Genomic DNA, 23,196 nt, shown 5'->3' with positions numbered 1-23,196 from the left:
GGGTGTGAAATGTGACTTGATGGCCTTGACACGGAGAAATTCCTTGCTCAATATCTCAATCTGTTTCTCTCAAATTTTCCCCCCATTGCTTATGTTGTTCGGGGCCTGGTAAGCTTCTGCCCTCCATCTTAAAATAAAACCAGCTTAAAAACTGTAGTACATAATAAGTTAGCCAGGCTACGATGCAGTTTCCTTTTCTTTTCAAAGTGACAAGTTCCAGTCGCCTTGATAACAAAGTGTGGAGCTGGATGAACACAGCAGGCCAAACAGCATCTTAGGAGCACAAAAGCTGACGTTTCGGGCCTAGACCCAGTCGCCTTTTCCTGTCTTCACAATCATTCCAATGCCTATACATGGCCATATTTGTGACCTTCACAATTCACTTAAGTTGTCACATCTGAATTGTAATTCTTGAATTGTTAGGTATATTATGACTCTTAGATAATTAAGTTGACCTTGTTCCACGATCTGCAGTTTGCACCCTTTAAGCAAGGGTCAACTATCTTTCATTAAACATGCTTTGACTAGAATACTTTTCTTCCAGTTGATAAAATAAGCTAAAATGCTTTTTCTCTATGTTTTGACCATAAACCTTGAATTAGTTCTTCTGCTTTGGTTTCTTCTTTTTAAAAACTGCTGCTAAAGCAAACGTGTACATTCTCAAACAGTTTGGAAAAGTTAGAGCTGGGAATGAAATATTTCTTGATATGACACTGTGTCATTCAGTTTCATCGAATTTGCACAGATAATTTTCTTAAAGTGTCAAGAACAGCTTCAATGTTAAGAACATCAAGTGATTTGAGGTTGTTCCACAGACCAACAAATCAGCGTTGTTCAACAGAATTGCAAGCGCACGCTGTATGTACAGACATTTTATTGAGCTCGTATTTAATTCAATAGGCTACAATTAGAACTGATTTATTGGTAGGTCTGAAGAAACTGGTGTAGATCACAATAAACCACTCTAGTGGTAGGAAATGGATTTTTCCCAGCATTATCAACTAAAATCCTGAAAGTTGTTATAACCAAGAGGCATGGCAGTGCAGGAAACATTAATTTGCTGTTCTTGAAATCTGACAAAAAAGCCTTGATTCTCCAATGTAATTTTAAATTCCACCTAAAATAAGGGATTCCTAACATGTACAGGAATTACAGAGAAACGTACCTTTGAATTTTTTAAATAGTGCTTATATCCAAGTGTGCAAAGTTTTACTTTTAATGAAAAATGGCACTTCTAATAAGAACATTTCCCCCATATTACAGTGAAATATTAGGCTGGATTGTGCACTAAATTCTAAATGGGAGCTTGAGCTCAGAACTGTGAATACAATCAATGTGTCAAGCTGACTATAGCACCAATCTCTTCAAAGGTACACCTCAAAGTATGTATTTTTGAAGTTTCTATTTGATTTTTTTATTATAAAGCCACAAAGCCATTTCTTTTGTCATTTTTGTATACCAGACACTACTACGAACTGTGAACAATATCCAGGCTAGGGCTGGCAAGTGGCAAGTAACATTTGTGGTACACGACTGTCTCCAATAAGAGACAATCGAACTACTGCCGTTGACATTCAATGGTATTACTATGACTGAATCCCCCAAAATCAACATCCTGGGGTTAGCATTGACCAGAAACTCCACTGGATTCACCACATAAACACAGTGGCTACAAGACCAGGTCAGAGCTGAGGAATACTGTGGCACGCAACTCACCACCTGACACTCCAAAGCCTGTTCGTAATCTACAAGGTACAAGCCAGGAGTGTGACGGGATACTCCCCACTTGCCTGGATTGGTGCAGCTCCAATAACACTCAACTAGCTTGACACCATTCAGGACAAAGCAGCCAGCTTGATTGGCACCACATCCACCAGTGAGCAGCAGCAGTGCAAACATTTTTTTCTGCAGTGCATCTTATATATTCGCCAAAGGTCTTTGGACAGCACCTTCCAAACCCATGACTACTTTCATCCAGACAGATGAGGGCAGTAAAAGTATGGGAACACCACACACTGTAAGCTCCTCACTAAGCCAAGCACTATCCGAACTTGGAAATATATCACGATTCTCCGGTTGTCACTGGGTCAACCGACAGCATGTGGACTGCAGCAGTTCGACAAGGCAGCTCCCCACCACGTTCTCAAGGCAATTAGGGGCAGCAATAAATGCTGGCTGTCTAGAGAAGTCCACATCCCAGCCGTGAATAAAAAATAACTGCACATTTAATCACCAAGAGTCGATTTGGAAGTGCTTATTGAGCTTTAAAAATGTTTGAATTCCAGAACATAAACATTGCCATTCACCTCTGCCCATTGTACTCCATAGAAATATTAACTTACTTTCCAAGTAGCATCAAAGGAATCTGTTGTTGCATGGAGAACTCCATCCTTTCAAACTGAGTTCATTTCTGAATTTTAAATATGTTAACTCTCCTAACATCAACTCCTTTAACTCGTACATGTATTCATCTCAGAAAGTCAAATATTCGCAAATTTCCCCTTTATATGGCAGAGCTGTATAGTAAACCTGATATGAAATGTGTAACGGGCTGTCAAGCACTTGTTTGACAAAGTAGCAACAATCCTATAACTATAGCCTTAAGTGCTGGCTGTGCTTTGTTTAATGAAGTGATACTTGCATTCAGCGTAGTATTGTGATGTATCTTATTTGAATGAATTATTGCTTGTCTCAGATCTTGAAGAGGCATTGACTCCTAGTGAGCAACACATTTCAGAAAATATTACTGCAACAAATGAAACAATTTTATCTTATTTTTAGTTTTGCAGAAATCAAACATTAACCACCTTCCCTTGAATTGTGCACAGCACAATAAACGTACACTTAAAAGGATTGTTGAAAAACAATATATTTTCCCTTAAAATTCAATTGTATGAATAAAAGCCTGCACTCAGCTATTAAAGAAACAACTTCAGCTCATTTTTTACACTGCACTGTAATTTTCGGCTGCCTCATATCGTTAATGAAGTGTCCCGAATAATAGTAATCTGGCAGCAGTTAATATGAAACATAAAACCTCTGAGATTATTTTCATCATCTTTTTTCCCACTGTTTGAGAGATATTTTGCACAGTAGCTCTCAGCGCATTGCACCCCAAATGCGTTGTTGAGCTACCCCAAATGTTGCAAGGTGATAAAAATTAAAATTCTTCTACTTTTGCAATTTTCACCACTTTCTTTGTCGGTTTGACAAGGGATCACTTAGTACCAACATTTTTTTTACAAAATACACATTATAACAGCTTACAACATATGGTTCCAATTTAACACAACCTTCCGAATTAGGGATGTCAATAAAATGTCATTCTAGACAGCAATGTTCATGTCCCAGGAATGAATTTTCAAAATTGGTAGGAAAGAAGGGAAAAGACTGTACATTTTGATCACTTCATGCCAAAATATACAACTCAATCCAGGAATTAAAAAAGCAGTCGACCTAAAACTGAGTTTTGTCTTATTTACTGGATGGATAAGAATTCAAGCAAAAGGGAATATTTCATTTTGGCAGATGCATTTACCACATCAATTGTATGCGAATGTGACCTACGGCTGGTCAGCTTTAGATTTATCACCAGTCCAAGTGTGCACTTTTTGATAATCTCTTGGTCAGTTCTGCTTCACAATGCTAACTCTGCTATCGCTTCCCGGATGAAAGCAGTCCTGCTGAGTTTCTGCAGCAATTTCCATTTTTGTTGTATAAAAGCATCTTTCTCATCAAATGTTATTATAGAATGTTCTAACAGAAGAAAGCATGGGAACCTCTGTCTCATGATAAAGAGAACCCTCACCAAGCAAAGATATTTTAATAGAATCTAACAAAAAGAAACAATCATACAAACTTTTAATGCAGATTGTAGATAAATTCTTGATAAACAAAGGGTGAAAGGTTATCAGGGCTACGCAAGCCTGTGAAGCAATCAGATCAGCTATGCTCTGATTGAATGGCAGAGCAGGGTCAGGGGCAGAGGGGCCACTTCTGTTCCTAATTCAGAAGTTTATATGTTTGTATGAAATACAATGTTTGTGTGAAATTTCTATTTTATGCAGATCAGGATGAATCCAGAAAATACAAAATTTAAAAAGTCTGTAGCAGTTTATAATTCAGGTTGAATATGGCCTGCAGTTTGCCTATTAGAAATAATTTAAATAACTTTTTTTTCTGATGCAGGTCTTTTTCTGACTTGGATGTTCTGATTAACAATCTATGCTTAAAGTATTAACTTGTGTTTTCTCCATGGACATCTACAAAGTGTCTTGTCCATTTTCTTTATCAGCTTGCTGCATTTGCTTTTTATTTTACTTAATGTGAGTTTTTTTTTAATTGGGCACAATCATTAAACATTTGTTTGTAGCTGTACTTGAAAGCCTGGAGTGATATTTTAAATCTGTAGCTGATTGTAAACTGAGGACAATTTTAAACATAAAGTTTGTCTAGATTTCTATTTAAAAAGAAATATTTTGCCTGAGGACAAATTAACAATTCACTTTTCCTTAGTAATTGCACAAGGGTAAATGGCAATCCTGACCCATTAAATATCCATCTTGTATTATGGAATTATTCCCAGCAACTTGATGGAGAATGCCAACTCTACTCTTCAATTTGTTTTATCTAATGTTCAATTTGGAAAGATTTTGTCCTTGGGTAAAATCTCCAATCTGAGAATTTGCCAGCTTTCTCCTTTAAACTGATGCCGAAACTATTTTTTTCAAACAAAACATTGGGTCATCTATCCCGATGTCTCCTCTGGAGGGTCAGTCAGCTCATTTGGTTGGATGACTGGTTTGTGATGCAGAGTGATGTCAACAGTTTAGATTAAATTCCTGCACTGGCTGGGATTACCATGAATCTCCTTTTCAACCTCTTCACTTGCCTGAGACATGGTAATCTCATGTTGAACCATCAACAGCCCTCATCCTAATGAGGGAACAGCCCTATGGTCTGTTAAGACTATGGCAAATTTACCATCTTTGTCCTCTTTGGTGGAGTGTTGGTTTTTAAGCAATTTCTATCCTATTTAAAACCTTGAGATATTTTACCAAACTAAATATGCTACACCATTGCAAGATAATGTTGTTCAACATCAAGCCTATTAACTGCAAGAGCTCTTCCAGGACTTCATTGACTGATGGATTAATATAATTATTCATTTCAGTGAGTGTTGTTTGTCCTCATAGATTTATTGAGGAACTCTATCCGGTGGCAAGGTTCATTAGTTTAATGAACCAAACCCAGGTATCAGAAGATTTAAATATTCTGAGAAAGTAACTGCAAAATCCATAAAAAATCGAAGTTTCATTTAAATCTGGTGTCTTGTTCCTGCCCAGTACAAATGATAAACTGTATAAGAGTCCTGATCTAATTTGTCTTTTCTAATGATTTGCCATTCTACATACTTCAGTGAATAAAAAATATTTAGCTGTCTTTTCAAAGGATTATTAATCAGACTGAGGCTTAGTTTGTAGAACATGGTTTGACATGTCCTATTGGCACCACTTGAAGAGATCAATTTAGCTTCTACAATGTTTATGTGTTCAAACAATTTGAATTCTCCTATTTCCCTGTCAGATTGCATACTGTGAAGACCAGTAAACAGGTTTCAATAGGAAAATGAGCAAGTGCAACAATCTGGAGAATTAAGGAAAAATAAAATGAGTTTTAGTTTTGTTGTCCCAATGAGTTGAAGTTATTTTTATTATTTGCATTTAACATGGTGCATGAAGCAAAAATAACCATCTGAAACATATGTGCAATATGAAAGGATATTATACATTAAAGTTGGAGATTAATGGTTTACTAACCTCAACTAACCACAGCTCATCTACCTTTAATTATTTAAAATCAGATTTAAACAGGGATAAATTCCAGAGTTATGCATGTTGAGCACCTTAGAATTGTGATAGAAATGACAATTTTTTTTGATGGGCAAAAGATGAGAGTAGAACTGGATAGATAAGAAATAGATCTGAAGAAAACGAACGAAGCTGCATCAGAACATTATTCCAATGAGCCACCACACACTGCAGCACAAAGGAACTACGAAGAGCAGAAGAAAATCACTTATACAGCGTATTCAAAAAGAATGGGTACCCTATGAACACAGTCCGCCGATTCCTCAGCAACAAACCCAAACAAACAGACAAAACGGGCTCAGAAACCATAACCACTCTCCCCTACATCAAAGACATTTCCGAAATGACTGCCAGACTACTCGGACCCCTTGGCATCAGGGTAGCCCACAAACCCACCAACACACTAAAACAGCAGCTAATGAACTTAAAAGACCCGATACAGACAACAAATAAAACGAACGTCATCTACAAAATACCTTGCAAGAACTGTGACAAACACTACATTGGACAAACTGGCAGGAAGCTAGCCACCAGGATACATGAACATCAACTAGCCACAAAACGACATGACCCACTATCACTTGTATCCTTACATACAGATAAGGAAGGACACCACTTTGATTGGGACAACACATCCATCCTAGGACAAGCCAAACAGAGACACGCACGAGAATTCCTAGAAGCATGACATTCCAACCGGAATTCCATCAACAAACACATTGATTTGGAGCCAATCTACCATCCCCTGAGAAAAAGAACAGGAAATGGCATCACCAACGCAGGAAATGACATCACCAACCCAAGGAAACCTAAACAGACAAATAGAAAGCGGGACATAACACCAGCGCTTCGTTGGAGGCTCACTGATGATGTTACCTAGAATGGTGACTGATTGTCTGGGAACGAACCTTCCAGCTCAGTGAACCAGCTTACATCCGGAACAAAATAAAGACTCACTCTTTTGTGGACCGAGAGGAGGAGAGCGTGACTGTGTTGGAGGTGGAAGGAAGACATCGGGTTGGCTGTGCACCCTCGCAACCGGTGGATCTTAATGCTGGCTTCGGCCTGATGCTGGGTCGGGGGAGCAGCCAACCTGCAACAATGGCTGCGGCAAGTGCTCGTGCCCCAGGTCAGGGGGTCCGGAACACCATCTGCGTTTCCATGAAGAAGGTGGATGAAGGTGCACCTGTGGACCGCACCTTCTTCGTGAAGAGGGTCCTGTTGGACTGTTGTGGGTTCGCTGCTGCGGACATTTACTGCCTGCAGGATTTCCCTGGAGGAGGTTTTTACGATGTAACCTTCAGGAGTGCCAAGCTTTGCGAGCTCTTCCTAGTGGTTTTCAAGGAGAAAGGAGGTGAGGGCCCCCTCTCTGTACTGACCGCTGTCCCACTGTTTGTGATGCCAGCGCAGAGGAGCCGTATGGTGACTGTACACATGTACAACCCGCATGTGCCAGCAGTTGATGTCCTGACCTTCCTCGGAAGATACGTGAAGGTGGAAGGGGACCTAACCAACATCATGGACCCCTTCGGGATCTGGACCAGTAAGAGGCAGGTCAAGGTGATGCTGAGGACGAGCGCAGACGGGAACATTGTACACCCACCATCCAGCTTCGCGATTGGCGGGAGGAAGGGCTACCTGACCTACGCAGAGCAACCTAAAATCTGCCATGCCTGTGGTAGGTAAGGACACGTGGCGGCCGACTGCAAAGCCACCATCTGCAGGAACTGCAGGGAGGAGGGACACCTTGCAAAGGATTGCCCACAAGAAAAACGCTGCAACCTTTGCGGGGAAGCGGGCCACCTCTTTAGGGCATGCCCGCAGCGAGGGACCACCTACACCCAGGTCGCCGGCAGGGCCAATGCGGGGCCAGTCCTCCCGGAGGAGAGGAAGGCACCAGGCCCCTGCAAGGACCCGCCCTAATGTGCAGGAGGGCCAGGTCTTGCAGGAGGGCCCAGCCCCACAGGACGGACCTGAGGCCAGCAAAGCGCCTCTGCAGGCTCCGCTCCCCACCAACAACAACCCGGAGTCGATGGAGGAGGTGACAGGTGACCCAGGGGAGTGGACGATGGTCCGGAAAGCGAGGAGGAAGGTGCGCCGGCGGACTCCAGCACCGCAACCATCAGGCAGGAAGAGGCAGCTGCAGGGGGTCTATAAGAGCTCCTTCGACGAGGGAGATTCGGAGGAGGGCTGCCCAAAGCAGAAGCTAAAGATCTCAAGGGAGAAGGAAAGCAGCACCACGCTTCCAGGTGATGGGAGGCGTCCTGAGTCTCCGTTCGACACCCAGCCATGCGCCGCTGGGGCCCTGGAGGCCCCCCCGGAACTTTCAGGCGGGAAGCAGGAAACAGTGTGCCCCCAGCCTGACCCAGAACCGGACTCTCCTGCCTCCATACCCCCGACAGGGGGATGCCACCCGGAAGGCAGCACGGACGGTTTCCAGAGCCCAGAGAGCGTCCAGCAGTTAGCCCGGGCAATGGGCATGAAGGGACAGATGGAGGGGCTGGACCTTGGACTTGGGGAGGGTACTGCGGTCACTGCCCACAATGGGGGTAAGTGTTGTGAGCATTAATGTGTGCAGCGTCAAGTCAACCGCGAGATGTGTGTCCACGTTGGCCTACCTGGCCACCATCAAGGCGGACCTCCTGTTTCTGCAGGAGTGCGGGATACCGCACCTCGGCAGGTACGGGAAATGGTCGGGCGCCTGGACCTGTGGGCCTTCGATCTGGTCGGAGGGTAACGACTTCGCTCCTCGGGCATGGCTATTCTGCTGTGGGGGCGCAACTTCACCATCTCTCAAGTTCAGGAGGTGGTGGGGGGGCCGCCTCCTAGTGGCTGATGTCACCTACAGGAACGCTCCCCTGAGGCTGATCAACGTGTACGCCCCAGCGGTATGGAGTGAGCAGTTGGCCGTCCTGCATCGGCTTCCACCCCTGCTGGCTACGTCCAGGCCGGTCATCCTAGGCGGAGACTTCAACTGCATCATCGATGCAGATGGAAGATCCGGCGTGGGGACAGCAGGTAGGGAGAGTCAACTGGACGTCACGTCCAGATTCCTGATGGGCACGGTGAAGGACGCCAAGCTGCTCAATGTCTTCAGCACCCCTGCAGACGGAGCGCAGTGGAGATACACCTGGTAGCGGCCAGACGGGTAGACTTCCTGTTTGTGTCACGGGCGTTCTCGGTCAGGTCCACTGGCATCGAGCCGGTGTTCTTCTCTGACCACTGCCTCCTGCTGGCCAACTGTCACTTACAGGACAACCAGCAGGCCGGCAATGGGACGTGGAAGCTCAACACGACTCTGTTGACCCCAGAGAACGTCGAGGAGCTTAAGAGGGAGTACGCTAGTTGGAGAACTGCGAAACCCCTCTTTGAGTCTCCAGGCGACTGGTGAGAGACGGTGAAGGAGAACATCAAGAGGTTCTTTGTCCTCAAGGGTGTTCGGAAGGCGAGAGAGAGGCAGGGAAAGCTGTCGCGTCTCCAGAAAAGGGTGCAGAACCTGCTCCTTCTGCAGTTGATGGGAGTCGATGTCACGGAGGACCTCCGTGAGGTGAGGGGCGAGCAAGCATCGCTCTTCGCCGCGGAGGCTTCCAAGGTAATCTTCCGGTCCAGGGTCCACTCCGTGGAGCAGGACGAGACATGCTCGCGTTTCTTCTTTCAGAAGGTGCACAAAAAGAGAGCTCTGTGCTTAGACGGCTGAAGGAGGCTGAGGGGTCGGTGACGTCATCTCGCCCCGACATTTTGAGGATCAGGAGATGCTTCTATGCCGGACTGTACGACGCGAAGCCCACGGACAGCACGGCCTCCGAGTTGTTCCTGTCGTCTATCACGGAGGTCTTAGACGACGGCACGAGGGAGTGGCTGGGCCAGCCGATATCCTTGGACGAGCTGACCAGACATCTCAAGTCCTTGGAGAGGAATAAGACTCCCGGGAGCGACCGCCTACCGGTCGAGCTGTATTCCGCTCTGTGGGACCTGGTCGGCCAGGACCTGCTGGAGGTGTACGATAGTGCACTTCGGGCAAGGGAAATGTGCAAGTCCATGAGGAAGGGCATCATCACCCTCATTTACAAGAGGAAGGGGGAGGAGGGGAGAAATTAAGAATTGGCGTCCCATTTCACTATTGAACATGGACTACAAAATCCTGGCCAAGGTCATAGCCAACTGGGTCAGGTCTGTCCTGGAGTCGATGATTCACCCTGACCAAACCTGTGCTGTGTCGGGCAGGAAGATCGCTGAGAGCCTTGCGCTCATCAGGGATACGAACGCCTACGTGCAGGACAGGCGGGTGGGGACACCTGCCTCGTCAGCCTGGGCCAGGAGAAGGCCTTCGACAGAGTCTCTCATGCTTACATGAGGGACGTCCTCTCCAAATTGGGGTTCGGGGAGGGCATCCGCAATTGGATCCGGCTGCTCTACACAAACATCGTTAGCGCAGTCTCGATCAACGGGTGGGAATCGGACAGTTTTCCCATCAGATCTGGAGTCAGGCAGGGCTGCCCGCTCTCTCCTGCCTTGTTCGTGTGCTGTGTGGAGCCCTTCGCCGCATCCATCAGGAAGGGCGTGAGCCTGAACGGCGTGACTATCCCAGGCAGTGGAGGCCTTCAGGTCAAGACCTCCCTGTACATGGACGATGTCGCTGTCTTCTGCACCGACCGTCGGTCGGTGAGTAGGCTGTTGGACATCTGCGGCCAGTTTGAAATGGCCTCGGGTGCCAAAGTCAATAGGGGTAAGAGCGAGGCCATGTTCTTCGGGAACTGGGACGACCGCTCCTTCATCTCCTTCACCATCAGGACAGACTACCTGAAGGTGCTGGGTGTTTGGTTCGGTGGAGCTGGGGCATGCACTAAGACTTGGGAGGAGCGTATCAAACTGAAGCAGAAGCTAGGCAGGTGGACGCTCCGGTCCCTCTCCATCGCGGGTAAAAACCTGGTTGTCAGGTGCGAGGGGCTTTCGGTACTGTTGTATGTGGCGCAGGCCTGGCCTATTCCCTGGACCTGCGCCGCTGCGGTCACCCGGGCCATCTTCCACTTCATTTGGGGGTCGAGGATGGACCGGGTCCACAGGGACACGATGTACAAAGACCTGGAAAATGGGGGAAAGGATGTCCCGAATGCCACCCTCGCCCTGATGGCTACCTTTGTATGCGGCTGCATCAAGCTGTGCATAGATCCTCAGTACGCAAACACCACGTGCCACTATTTACTGAGGTTCTACCTGTCGCCGGTGTTGCGAAGGATGGGCCTGGCCTCGTTGCCGCGGAACGCTCCGAGTAGTTGGACCGTCCCGTACCACCTGTCCTTCGTGGAGAAATTTTTGAAGGGAAACACCTTTGACCACAAGACCGTCAGGCAGTGGTCAGCACGTAGTATCCTCGAGACTCTTCGGGAAAAGGAGAGGGTGTGATCCCATCGTGAGGTTCCCCACGCAGGCTGCCAAAGTCGTTTGGCAGAATGCCTCATCGCCAGAACTTTCAAACAAGCACAAGGACATTGCTGGGCTGGCGGTGAGAGGGGCTTTGCCAGTGAGATCCTTTACGCATGCCTGGAATCTCTGTGCCACCGCACGCTGCCCTTGAGGCGGCTGCAGGGGGGACGAGACTGTCGATCACCTCCTTCTGGAGTGTGCCTATGCACAGGAGAACTGGAGGGGGATGCAGTGGTATTTGTCGAGGTTCGTCCTGAGCAGCTCTGTGACATAGGACTCCGTGCTCTACGGGCTGTTTCCCGGGACGCACACCGAGACCAACCTCAACTGCTCCTGGAGGACAATCATTGCGGTGAAAGACGCTCTTTGGTCTGCCCGCAACTTGCTGGTCTGCCAGCTGAAAGAACTGACCCCGATCGAGTGTTGCAGACTGGCACACTCCAAGGTCCAGGACTACGTGCTGAGGAACGCGCTAAAGCTTGGGGCAGCCGCCGCCAAGGCGCGGTGGGGAAAGACCACCGTATGAGCCCCCTCGTCCAGAATAGGAAAAAGGGCCCTCTCTGGTAACTGGGCCCAGCTGGCACCTTCCCCAACTGGCCAGGGGGCCAACGGGGACTGTGCGGGGAGACGACTGCCGGGGTATTTTCTTTGCCTTGTTTTTGTTTCTTCTTTGTTTTGTTTTTGCCTTTTAGTTGGTGTATGTACCCCCCGGGTAACCCGGAGGGGCTTGCATGACTGGGTAGGTGTATAAATATGTATTTTTTTGTACATTCTATGAGTAAAGCATATTTTTTCAAATAAAAAAAAGGTGACGAAACATCTGAAAACTAACCTTCCAGCTCAGCAAGCAAACTCACATCCAGAAACTCAACCTGAGCTACAAATCTTCTCAAAACTAACTGGATCTGAAGAAGTTTGAATAGTGCACTATTGCATAAAACATAGTGAGATCCACCTGATTGTCTCGGAAAGATAATCACCACAAATATTTACATAGGCAACAATTAGCTGCTTCATTGGAAGTTCCTGCAATAATGTGCACATGTAAAGACATTACATAAGTTCGGAGAAATTAACTTTTTTTTACTTTTGAGATAAATTCAAAAACATTTATGAACATTCTCAACGTGAAGAGGTCAGTCCTGCCATTGAAGCCATTTCATGCTCCATGATACAATGTTGTGTTGTGAATTCTGAGTTCTGAGCAGACAAAACATTGCCTAATCAGTATTTTAGGCACATGAAAGATGGTAGAGGTGGAGGAGTAGCGGGGGAAATGTTTGTTGATGTCATACTACTGGTATACTTACACTGATTCCCTTGGGACAGGCAGCATTACTGCTGATTATCTGCACAATCCACTGTATAGGCAACCCAGTCGCATTCTTCATAAGTTTTGGTGAGGAATGCCATGTGGAGGTCGTGACCCTGCCGAGGACAGGAAGTTGTCGTAATGCATGTAGCAATAAGTAGAACCATGTAAATGATTATTTTCCCCCTATCATCTGTACAGAACAATGATTTTTCATTCACCCACATTCTGTGACATTTTTCTCTGTATAAGTGTCAATTAGTGGAAAAACATGTTATTTACAGTCACGAATGCAAAGATGAACTGGTGATGCATAATCTGGATTTACTTCCATCACTTACTGTCAGTGGCGGCATGGTGACTCGGTGGTTAGCACTGCAGCCTCACAGCGCCAGGGAACCGGGTTCAATTCCAGCCTCGGGTAACCGCCTGTGCGGAGTTTGCACATTCTCCCCGTGTCTGCGTGGGTTTCCTCCCACAGTCCAAAGATGTGCAGGCTAGGTGGATTGGCCATGCTAAATTGCCCATAGTGTTCAGGGGTGTGTGGGTTCTCGAGGGATGGGTCTGGGTGGGATGCTTCAAGGGGCAGTGTGGACTTGTTGGGCCGAAGGGCCTCTTTCCACACAGTCGGTAATCTAATCTAATCTAAATTGTCTTTCTGTCCGTTTAAGTTGAATTTCACTTCATGATGGAAGAACAGTGACCACTATTGAGTTACCAGCTACCTAGTTGTCTATTACTGGAATAGAACATGTATTGTGAAGATGGCAGTAGAAATAATGTTGGTTTAAATACAAGTACAGTCTACAGCTTTGTGCCATAATGATGCTGTGCATTAGTACATAGTAGTTTCTTGGCAATAGGAATCAACATCACAGAATGGATGGAAATCATATATAAGTGATTCTGGCTTGAGTGTCTGATTCTCTTCCCCAAAGGTATTAATGTATTAGTTGAAGAAGGGTCTAGGCCCGAAACATCAGCCTTCCTGCTCCTCTGATTCTGCTTGGCCTGCTATGTTCATCCAGCTCTACACCTTGTTATCAATGATTTAGTTGAATTTGTTTTTGGGGCTAACTCACAAATTACTGAATTTAAAGAATTTGGTTTCACCATTTTGGTGATTGATATTTGAAGAGTCACCCCAGGATTGTTCTGGAGCTTTGCTGTCATACGCAGATTTTACTGCCTTAACCCTGTCATTTATTTATCTATGAATCTAGTCGGCATTGAAAACTTTTTACCAGCATGAGACTCATAGGTAAGGTATCAACAGCTGAAATTATTGATGACAAAATTGTTAACAAAGAAACAAATATGCATAACAACAAGTTTCATTAATATGGTGCACTTAAAGTAATAAAATGTCTGAATGTACTTAGTATCAGTGATTTAAGTGAAAGAAATTGACAATTATCCCAAGAAATAGAATTCGGGAGAGATTGCCAAATCTTGATCAAAACAGATTTAAAAAGTCTGAGGACATCTTAGAAAAGGAGAAGGAACAAACTCCAGCTGTTCTGGCCAAGCTAGCTGAAAGCTGGCCACCAGTTGTAAAGGAAAACAAATCAGAGATGCACAGGGGACCAGAGCAGGAGGACCGGAGGACATAGCAATAGGGGTGGACATGTCCCTGGAGGGATTTGGAAAAATGGATAAAAAATTATCATGTAGTTGTAGGCAGCAACAACGAGGTGAGTATCTCTCTGAGCCATGAGGTACTGGGTTCATGTTTCACTCTCGGACTTGAGCATAAAAGTCAATGTGACGCTGCAGTCCCAAACTGAGGGAGTGGTGCACTGTTACTCTGTTACTTGTGCGATACCTTACCTCAGGCACTGTTTGTTTCTCAGGAGAGTGTAAAAGATTCCATGGTGTTATTTTTACGAGGAGCAATGAACATACCCACAGTGTGCTGTCCAATATGTATCCTATAATCAACATCACAAGAAAAATAATCTGATTATTTCTGTGTTGCTATTTGCAATACATAAATTAGCTGCAGTGCCTTATATGTCTTGAACAATGAGTGCACTTCAAAAGTAAATCACTGTCAGCAAAGCACTTTTTGTAGTCATAAAAAGTTCTGTATAAAAGCAAAGTTTTTCCTTAAATTGAGATATTGCTTCGGAGCCAGCTAGCAAGGGATTGATAGGTGAGTGAGATTTGTAAGGAGTTAAGGCACAGGCAGTGGAAGGTGAATGGCAAGCCAAATGTTAAGCATAGATAAGAAGGGCTTAATGCGAGTTTCAGCAACTGATGAACAAAGGGAATTATGAAGGTAGACTGAGGTGATATGATTGTACAGCTATGTGTTGTCATCAGAAACACAACTCAGGGTCAAATACAAGCTTTAGTTTTCCTAACATTTAATTGGATGTAATTTCTGTGCATCCAGTATTGGAAATCAGACAAACAATGTGACAAGCCAAACAGTTTAGGAGTATAAGAAGGACACAGTGGTCATGGATACAGTGGTTATGTTATTTGACTAGAAATCCAGTGATGTGGATTAATAATCCGACAAAATGAGTTAAAATCTTGACAAAAGCAGTTAGGAAATTAAAATGCAGTCAATGAAATAAAAATCGTCAATTAAGTGTTGAGTGCAAACCTATGAGTTAAGAGCAGGAGTGGGCCATTCTGTCTTTCTAGCATGCTCTGCTATTCAAGAAGATCATAGCTGATCTGATTCTGGTTTCAGCTCTATATTTCTGCCTATCCCAATAATTATCAACTGCCTTGGTGTTCAAGAATTAATCTACCTCTGCCTTAAAAATATTCAATGGTTCTTGCCTACATTGCTTTCTGGGGAACAGAATTCTAAAAACCTCATGACCCTCCGCATGAAAAAGAATTTTCTGTACTTCTGCCTTAAATGGAAAGCCACTAGTTTTTAAATTTTGTCGCCTAGATCCCCGAGAGGCATGCTGTCAGCACCCACCTCGTTAAGTCCCCTTAGGGAGTTCCACATTTCCACATATGACTTTGCTTCACTGTTGTTGGGTCAAAACACGAGAATTTCCACTGTAAGGGCATCATGGGTCAACTGATAGCTCACGGATTGCAGCAGTTCAAGTAGACAGCTCAGTACCACCTTCTCAAGGGCAGCTTGGAATGGGCAATAAATATTGGCCAACCAGTGATGCCCATACCCCATAGACTTAGGGGTGCAGGTACATACTTTCTTGACAGTGGTTTCGCAAGTAGACAGGATGGTGAGGAAGGTGTTTGGCATGCTCACCTTCAGAGAATTGAGTACAGGAGTTTGAATGTCATGATATAGCTGTACAAGACATTGGTGAGGTCACATTAAGAGTATTGTGTTCAATTCTGGTCACCCCACTCCAGAAAAGATGTTATTAAACTGGAAAGGTGCAAAGAAAAAGATTTGCAAGAATGTTACCGAGACTAGAGGTTTTGGCTGACAAGGAGAGGCTGCATAGGCTTGGACATTTTTCGCTGTATCATGAAAGGTGATGCTTGGGTTATAAAATCATGAGAAGCATACACACCCTCCTGCACTCTCCATTAACCAGGGTTGATCCCCTGGCTTGATGGTAATGGTTGAGTGGGGTTTATGCCGGGCCATGAGGTTACAGATTGTGCTGGAGTACAATTCTGCTGCTGTTGATGGCCCACAGCGCCTCATGGATGCCCAATCTTGAGTAGCTAGACCTGTGCAAAGTCTGTCCCATTTAGCACGGTGATAGTGCCACACAACATGATGGAGGTTGTTCTCAATGTGAAGGCAGGACTTCGTCTCCACAAGGATTGTGCGATGGTCACTCTTACCAATACTGTCATGGACAGATGCAACTGCAGCTGGCAGATTAGTAAGGGTGAGATCAAGCATGTTTTTCCCTCTTGTTAGTTCCCTCACCACCTGCCGCAGACCCAGTCTAGCAGGTATGTTCTGTAGGACCTGATCAGCTCGATCAATAATACTGCTGCCGAGCCACTGTTGGTGGTGGGCACTGAAATCCCCCACCCAGAGTGCATTTTGTGCCCTTGCTATCCTCAGTGCTTCCTCCAAGTGTTGTTCAACATTGAGAAGTACTGATTCATCTACTAAGGGAGGACAGTGTGTGGTAATCAGCAGGAGGTTTCCTTGCCCATGTTTAACCTGGGATTTCGATGTTGTGGCCATTTTGGAGACATGGATAGAGCAGGGACAGGAACGGTTGTTGCAGGATTTAGATGTTTCAGTAAGAACAGAGAAGATGGTAAAAGAGGGGGAGGTGTGGCATTGGTGGTCAAGGACAGTATTACAGTTGCAGAAAGGATGTTTGGGGACTCGTCAACTGAGATAGTATGGGCTGAGGTTAGAAACAGGAAAGGAGAGGTCACCCTGTTGGGAGTTTTCTATAGGCCTCCGAATAGTTCCAGATATGTAGAGGAAAAGATAGCAAAGATGATTCTCGATAGGAGTGAGAGAGACAGGGTAGTTGTCATGGGGGACTTCAACTTTCCAAATATTGACTGGGAACACTATAGTTCGAGTACTATAGATGGGTCAGTTTTTGTCCAGTGTGTGCAGGAGGGCTTCCTGACACAGTTTGTAGATAGGCCAACAAGGGGCGAAGCCACATTAGATTTGGTACTGAGTAATGAGCCCGGCCAGGTGTTAGATTTGGAAGTAGGTGAGCACTTTGGTGATAGCGATCACAATTCTGTTATGTTTACTTTAGTGATGGAAAGGGACAGGTGTATACCACTGGGCAAGAGTTATAGCTGGGGGAAAGGAAATTACAATGAGATTAGGCAAGATTTAGGGAGCATAGGATGGGGAAGGAAACTGCAGGGGATGGGCACATTAGAAATGTGGGGCCTATTCAAGGAAATGTTCCTGTGTGTCCTAGATAAGTATGTACCTGTCAGGCAGGGAGGAAGCTGTAGAGTGCGGGAGCCATGGTTTACAAAGGAAGTGGAATCTCTGGTCAAAAGGAAGAAGAAGGCTGATGTTAGGATGAGATGTGAAGGCTCAGTTAGAGCGCTTGAGGGAAACGAGGTAGTCAGGAAAGGCCTAAAGAGAGAGCTCAGAAGAGCTAGGCAGAGACATGAGAAGTTGTTGGCGAATAGGATCAGGGTAAACCTTAAGGCTTTCGAAAGGTATTTAAGGAATAAAAGAATGACGAAAGTAAGATTAGGGCCAATCAAGGATAGTAGTGGGAAATTGTGTGTGGAGTCAGAGGAGATAGGGGAAGCACTAAATGAATATTTATCGACAGTATTCGCTCTGGAAAACGACGATGTTGTCGAGGAGAATACTGAGATACAGGCTACTAGACTAGGTGGTATTTGAGGTTCACAAGGAAGAGGTATTAGAAATCCTGCAGAGGGTGATGATAGATAAGTCCCCTGGGCTGGATGGGATTTATCCTAGGATCCTCTGGGAAGCCAGGGAGGAGATTGCCGAGCCTTTGGCATTGATCTTTAACTCATCATTGTCTACAGGAATAGTGCCAGACGACTGGAGGATGGCCAGTGTGGTTCCCCTGTTCAAGAAGTGGAGTAGAGACAACCATGGGAATTATGAGCCTTAACTCAATTGTTGGTAAAGTGCTGGAAAAGGTTAGAAGAGAAAGGATTTGTAATCATTTAGAAAAGAATAATTTGATTAGAGATAGTGAGCACGGTTTTGTAAAGGGAAGGTCGTGCCTCACAAACCATATTGAGTTCTTTCAGAAGGTGACCAAACAGGTAGATGAGAGTAAACCGGTTGAAGTGGTGTATATGGATTTCAGCAAGGCGTTCAATAAGGTTCCCCACAGTAGGCTATTGTACAAAATGTGGAGGAATGGGATTGTGGGAGATATAGCAGTTTGGATCAGAAATTGGCTTGCTGAAAAAAGACAGAGGGTGGTAGTTGATGGGAAATGTTCATGCTGGAGACCAGTTGCTAGTGGTCTACTGCAAGGGTCAGTGTTGGGTCCACTGCTGTTTGTCATTTTTATAAACGACCTGGATGAGGGCGTAGATGGATGGGTTAGTAAATTTGCAGACGTCACTAAGGTTGGTGGAGTTGTGGATAGTGACGAAGGATGCTGTAGGTTGCAGAGAGACATAGATAAGCTGCAGAGCTGGGCTGAGAGGTGGCAAATGGAATTTAATGCAGACAAGTGTGAGGTGTTGCACTTTGGTAGGAGTAACCAGAAGGCAAAGTACTGGGCTAATGGTAAGATTCTTGGTAGTGTAGATGAGCAGAGAGATCTCGGTGTCCATGTACACAGATCGTTGAAAGTTGCCACCCAGGTTGACAGGGCTGTTGAGAAGGCATACAGTGTTTTAGCTTTTATTAATAGAGGGATCGAGTTCCGGAACCAAGAGGTTATGCTGCAGCTGTACAAAACTCTGGTGCGGCCGCACTTGGACTATTGCGTACAGTGCTGGTCACCACATTATAAGAAGGATGTGGAAGCTTTGGTAAGGGTGCAGAGGAGATTTACTCGGATGTTGCCTGGTATGGAGGGAAGGTCTTACGAGGAAAGACTGAGGGACTTGAGGCTGTTTTCATTAGAGAGAAGAAGGTTGAGAGGTGACTTAATTGAGACATATAAAATAATCAGAGGATTAGATAGGGTGGTAGGGAGAGCCTTTTTCCGAGGATGGTGACGGCGAGCACAAGGGGACATAGCTTTAAATTGACGGGTGAAAGATAAAGGACAGATGTCAGAGGTAGTTTCTTTACTCAGAGAGTAGTAAGGGAATGGAACGCTTTGCCTGCAATGGTAGTAGATTCGCCAACTTTAAGTACATTTAAGTCATCATTGGACAAGCATATGGACGTACATGGAATAGTGTAGGTTAGATGGTCTTCAGATCGGTGTGACAGGTTGGCACAACATCAAGGGCCGAAGGGCCTGTACTGTGCTGTAGTGTTCTATGTTCTATGTTCTATATAGAAGGTGAATAACCAAGGACTTTCCCCTCGGGTAGGGGCATTCAAAACTAGACGACATAGGTGCAAGGTGAGTAGAGAAAGATTTAAAAGGGAGCTAAGAGGCATTTTTTTCACAAAGAGTCTGGTGTATATACGGAATGAGCTTCCAGCAGAAGTGATGGAGGCATGTACAGTTACAACATCTAAATGACATTTTGACAGGCACATGGATAGGAAAGGTTTCGAGGGAGACAGATAATGGGAACTGCAGATGCTGGAAAATCCAAGATAAAAAAGTGTGGAGCTGAATGAAGACAGCAGGCCAAGCAGCATCTTACGAGCACAAAAGCTGATGTTTTGGGCCTAGACCCGTCATCAGAGAGGGGGATGGGGAGAGGATTCTGAAATAAATAGGGAGAGAGTGGGAGGCGGACCGAAGGTGGATGGAAGAGAAGATAGGTGGAGAGGAGAGGAGAGGTGGGGAGGTAGGGAGGGGATAGGTCAGTCTGGGGAGGACGGACAGGTCAAGGGGGCGGGATGAGGTTAGTCGGTGGGAAATGGAGGTGCAGCTTGAGGTGGGAAGAGGGCATAGGTGAGAGGAAGAACAGGTTAGGGAGGTGGGGCCGAGCTCGGCTGGTTTTGTGATGTGGTGGAGGGAGGGGAGATTTTGAAGCTGATGAAATCCACATTGATACCATTGGGCTGCAGGGTTCCCAAGTGGAGTATGAGTTGCTGTTCCTGCAACCTTCGGATGGCATCATTATGGCACTGCAGGAGGCTCAGGATGGACATGTCGTCTGAGGAATGGGAGGGGGATTTAAAAAGGTTCTTGACTGGGAGGTGCAGTTGTTTATTGTGAACCGAGCGTAGGTGTTCTGCAAAGTGGTCCCCAAGCCTCCGCTTGGTTTCCCCAATGTAGAGGAAGCCACACCGGGTACAGCGGATGCAGTATACTACATTGGCAGATGTGCAGGTGAACATCTGCTTAATGTGGAATGCCATCTTGGGGCCTGGGATGGGGGTGAGGGAGGAGGTGTGGGGGCAAGTGTAGCACTTCCTGCAGTTGCAGGGGAAGGTGCCGGGTGTGGTGGGGTTGGAGGGGAGTGTGGAGCTAACAAGGGCGTCACAGAGAGAGTGGTCCATGAGTAATCCTGTCCCTGATTGCAAAGCGCCTTTGCAGCAGCCTTTCAATGTTGGTTACTGGTGCACCCTGAAATTTCTACTTGTGTTTCCTGAGCACCCTGCCAGTGTATTCGAGTGGTGCCATGATCTTGGGGAGGAATTAGCAAATGTCGGATGCCAATGTCTGTGCATGTGAGATGCATATGGTGGGTGTGTATGGATTGTGCTCCAAGACACTATTTGGTACTGAGCAATCTGGAGGCTTGTCATGGCAAGGGGTGAGCTGAAGTCACCGTGTTCCTACTCTGACATCCAGTTTGAGAATTTTTGATTTCTAAGCAGTTCTAATCCACAACAGACCACAACAAGAAAACACAACATGACAAGACACACCAGTCACCCTAACATACATCAGATACTTATCGGAAATGACCTCAAGACCACTCAGACCTCTAGGTATCAGTGTAGCCCGCAAACCAACAATCACCCTGCAATGAATACTGACAAACTTAAAGGATCCCATGTCCATAACCAATAAAATTAACGTAACATACAACGTAATATACCATGCAAGGACTGTACAACACTGGATGTGAGTTTGCTCGCTGAGCTGGAAGGTTAGTTTTCAGACGTTTCGTCACCATTCTAGGTGACATCATCAGTGAGCCTCCGATGAAGCGCTGGTGTTATGTCCCGCTTTCTATTTATCTGGTAGGTTTCCTTGGGTTGGTGATGTCATTTCCTGCGTTGGTGATGTCACTTCCTGTTCTTTTTCTCAGGGGATGGTAGATTGGCTCCAAGTCAATGTGTTTGTTGATGGAGTTCCGGTTGGAATGCCGTGCTTCTAGGAATTCTCGTGCGTGTCTCTGTTTGGCTTGTCCTAGGATGGATGTGTTGTCCCAATCAAAGTGGTGTCCTTCCTTATCTGTATGTAAGGATACGAGTGATAGTGGGTCATGTCTTTTTGTGGCTAGTTGATGTTCATGTATCCTGGTGGCTAGCTTTCTGCCAGTTCGTCCAATGTAGTGTTTGTCACAGTTCTTGCAAGCTGTTTTGTCGATGACGTTCGTTTTGCTTGTTGTCTGTATCGGGTCTTTTAAGTTCATTCGCTGCTGTTTTAGTGTGTTGGTGGGTTTGTGGGCTACCCTGATGCCAAGGGGTCCGAGTAGTCTGGCAGTCATTTCGGAAATGTCTTTGATGTAGGGGAGAGTGGTTATGGTTTCTGAGCCCGTTTTGTCTGTTTGTTTGGGTTTATTGCTGAGGAATCGGCAGACTGTGTTCATAGGGTGCCCATTCTTTTTGAATACGCTGTATAGGTGATTTTCCTCTGCTCTGCGTAGTTCCTTTGTGCTGCAATGTGTGGTGGCTCGTTGGAATAATGTTCTCATGCAGCTTCGTTTGTGGGTGTTGGGATGGTTGCTCCTGTAGTTCAGTATTTGGGCCGTATGTGTTGTTTTCCTGTAGACGCTGGTTTGATGATCCCCATTGGCTGTTCGCTCTACTGTGACATCTAGGAATGGCAGTTTGTTGTTGTTTTCCTCCTCTTTTGTGAATGTTATGTCAGTAAAGGGTATTATTGATGGTCTTGAAGGTTTCCTCTAATTTGTTTTGTTTTGTGATGACAAAGGTGTCATCCACGTAGCGGACCCAAAGTTTGGGTTGGATGATTGGCAGAGCTGTTTGTTTGAGTCTCTGCATTACTGCCTCTGCTAAGAACCCTGATATCGGAGATCCCATGGGTGTACCGTTGGTTTTTCTGTAGGTTTTGTTATTGAAAGTGAAGTGGGTGGTGAGGCATAGGTCCACTAGCTTGATGATGTTGTCCTTGCTGATGAGGTTGGGGGTGTCTGGTGTATGTGTCTTTGGTTCTTCTAATAGTGTCATCAGTGTTTCTTTGGCCAGGTTGATGTTGATGGATGTGAACAGGGCTGTTACGTCAAAGGAGACCATTATTTCATCCTCTTCTATCTTGGTGTCTTTGATGGTGTTCAGGAATTCTTGGGTGGAGCGAATGGAGTGGTGGGAGTCTTCTACTAGGTGTTTTAGTCTTTGGTGTAGTTCCTTGGCTAATCTGTAGGTTGGTGTTCCAGGTAGCGACACTATGGGTCTGAGGGGGGCTCCTGGTTTGTGAATTTTTGGTAGTCCGTAGAAGCGTACCGTGTTGGATCCATCTGGTTTCATTTTTTGGAAGTCTCTCTTGTTTAATTCTCCAGATTTTCGAAGTTTTTTGAGTAAGACTGTGATTCGGTATATACTGTACAACACGTTACATAGGCCAAATTGGAAGAAAGGTGACAATAAGGATACACGAACATCAACTAGCCACCAAGAGACATGACCAATTCTCACTGGTCTCAATACACACAGACAAGGAAGAACATAAATTTAACTGGGACAACACATCATAATAATATAAACCAAACAGAGACACTCCAGGGAATTCCTGGCGGGCTGGCGTTCCAATCGGAACTCCGTTAACAAGCACATTGAACTGGACCCGATATACAAGCCATTGAGAAACAGAACTGAATGTGATGCCAACCACCTCAGCAAACTGAGGCATATTATTAACAAGTGGGACAGAA

At 45.5% G+C, this 23,196-nt stretch overlaps 1 protein-coding gene across 4 annotated transcripts in view; it reads left to right on the top strand.

The window, feature by feature from the left end:
- Positions 1-23,196, top strand: part of LOC125465171 (contactin-associated protein-like 2) — a 1,711,179-nt gene that overhangs the window by 682,595 nt on the left and 1,005,388 nt on the right. The gene's annotated exons all lie outside the window — the stretch shown is intronic.

Source organism: Stegostoma tigrinum, chromosome 2, assembly GCF_030684315.1.
Source record: "Stegostoma tigrinum isolate sSteTig4 chromosome 2, sSteTig4.hap1, whole genome shotgun sequence".
Taxonomy (NCBI): domain Eukaryota; kingdom Metazoa; phylum Chordata; class Chondrichthyes; order Orectolobiformes; family Stegostomatidae; genus Stegostoma; species Stegostoma tigrinum.
This window is presented reverse-complemented; position numbering and strand designations above follow the sequence as displayed.